Raw genomic sequence first — 2,108 nt, forward strand, 5'->3', positions numbered from 1 at the left:
TCACGTGACTTGGGAAATGTTAGTCAGGGTTTATTTTTTTGGCAGCTCACAGAAACAGAATTTCTTAATTTCTTAATTTCTTAATAGGTATTGACATCAAGAAGTCATTAGGGACCTACAATTTGGACTTTGCTTAAGTATACAGTGGCCCTCGTGTCAAAATAAAGGTTCAATAAAAATGTCTGGGTTGCCTCTGAGAATAGTATAGATGTATACACTGACTCGTTGACTGAGTTCATCATGAAGTGCATAGAGGATGTTGTTCCTACTGTGACAATTAGAACTTATCCAAACCAAAAACCCTGGACACATGGCAGCATTCACTCAAAACTGAAGGCACAAACCACCACATTTAACCACGTCAAGGTGACTGGGAACAAGGATGAGTACAAACAGTCCAGCTATGCCCTCTGTAAACCAATCAAACAGTCCAGCTATGCCCTCTGTAAACCAATCAAACAGTCCAGCGATGCCCTCTGTAAATCAATCAAACAGTCCAGCTATGCCCTCTGTAAACCAATCAAACAGTCCAGCTATGCCCTCTGTAAATCAATCAAACAGTCCAGCTATGCCCTCTGTAAACCAATCAAACAGTCCAGCTATGCCCTCTGTAAACCAATCAAACAGTCCAGCTATGCCCTCTGTAAATCAATCAAACAGTCCAGCTATGCCCTCTGTAAATCAATCAAACAGTCCAGCTATGCCCTCTGTAAACCAATCAAACAGTCCAGCTATGCCCTCTGTAAACCAATCAAACAGTCCAGCTATGCCCTCTGTAAATCAATCAAACAGTCCAGCTATGCCCTCTGTAAACCAATCAAACAGTCCAGCTATGCCCTCTGTAAACCAATCAAACAGTCCAGCGATGCCCTCTGTAAATCAATCAAACAGTCCAGCTATGCCCTCTGTAAACCAATCAAACAGTCCAGCGATGCCCTCTGTAAACCAATCAAACAGTCCAGCTATGCCTTGATCCCGGACAAGCTAAACACCTTCTTTGCCCGCTTCGAGGAAAACACAGTGCCACACTCACTTCTGCCAACATGAAGTGTTTTGAGAGGCTAGTTAAGGATCATATCACATCCACCTTTCCCAACACCCTAGACCCACTTCAATTTGCATCCGCCCCAACAGATCCACGGATGACACAATCAGCATCGCACTGCACACTGCCCCATCCCATCTGTACAAGAGGAAAACCTATATAAGAATGGTGTTCATTGACTACAGCTCAACATCATAGTTCCAGCTTATCACTAAGCTCAGTGCCCTGGGTCTGAAACCCACCCTGTGCAACTGGGTCCTAAACTTCCTTATGGGCCGACTCCCAGGTGGTGAAGGTAGGAAACAACTCCTCCGTTACGCTGATCCTCAACACTGGGGCTCCACAAGATTGCGTGCCCAGCTCCCTATTGTACTTCCTGTTCACCCATGACTGTGTGGCCACGCATGTCTCCAACTCAATCAATACGTTTGCAGATGACACAACAGTGGTAGGACTGATTATCAACAATGATGAGCCTACAGGAGGAGGTGAGGTCCCTGGGGGAGTGGTGTCGGGAAAATAACCTCTCATCCAACGTAAACAGAATGAAGGAGCTGATTGTGGACTTCAGGAGACAGCATAGGGACACACCCCCATCCACATCGACTGCGCTGTATTGAAGAGGCTGAAAAGCTTCAAGTTCCTCAGCATGCACATCACTGACAACCTGAAATGGTCCACCCACACAAACAGTATGATGAAGTAGGCGCAACAGCGCTTCTTCAACCTCAGAAGGGTGAATACATTTGGCTTGGCCACGAAGACCTTGGCAAACATCTACAGATGCATCATTGAGAGCATCCTGTCTGGCTGTTACACCGCCTTGCATGGCAATTGCACCACTCGCAACAGCAGGGATCTTCAGAGGGTGGTGCAACACCAGGGGCACACTGCCTGTCCTCCAGGTCATCTACATCACCTGGTGTCACAGGAAGGCCAAGAAGATCATCAAGGACCTCAGCCACCCGAGCCACGGCCTGTTCACTCCGCTACCATCTAGAAGGCAGAGTGCCTCAAAACTTGGACCGAGAGACTGAAAACTGTTTTCTATCTTCAGTCAATC

General features: G+C 46.8%; 1 pseudogene; it reads left to right on the forward strand.

Moving 5' to 3' along the window:
• The first annotated feature begins 240 nt into the window (after nt 1–240).
• The window catches only part of LOC127913263 (slit homolog 1 protein-like), a 106,840-nt pseudogene continuing 104,972 nt past the window's right edge, over nt 241–2,108 (forward strand).

The sequence above is a fragment of the Oncorhynchus keta genome, chromosome 2 (assembly GCF_023373465.1).
Source record: "Oncorhynchus keta strain PuntledgeMale-10-30-2019 chromosome 2, Oket_V2, whole genome shotgun sequence".
Taxonomy (NCBI): Eukaryota; Metazoa; Chordata; class Actinopteri; order Salmoniformes; family Salmonidae; genus Oncorhynchus; species Oncorhynchus keta.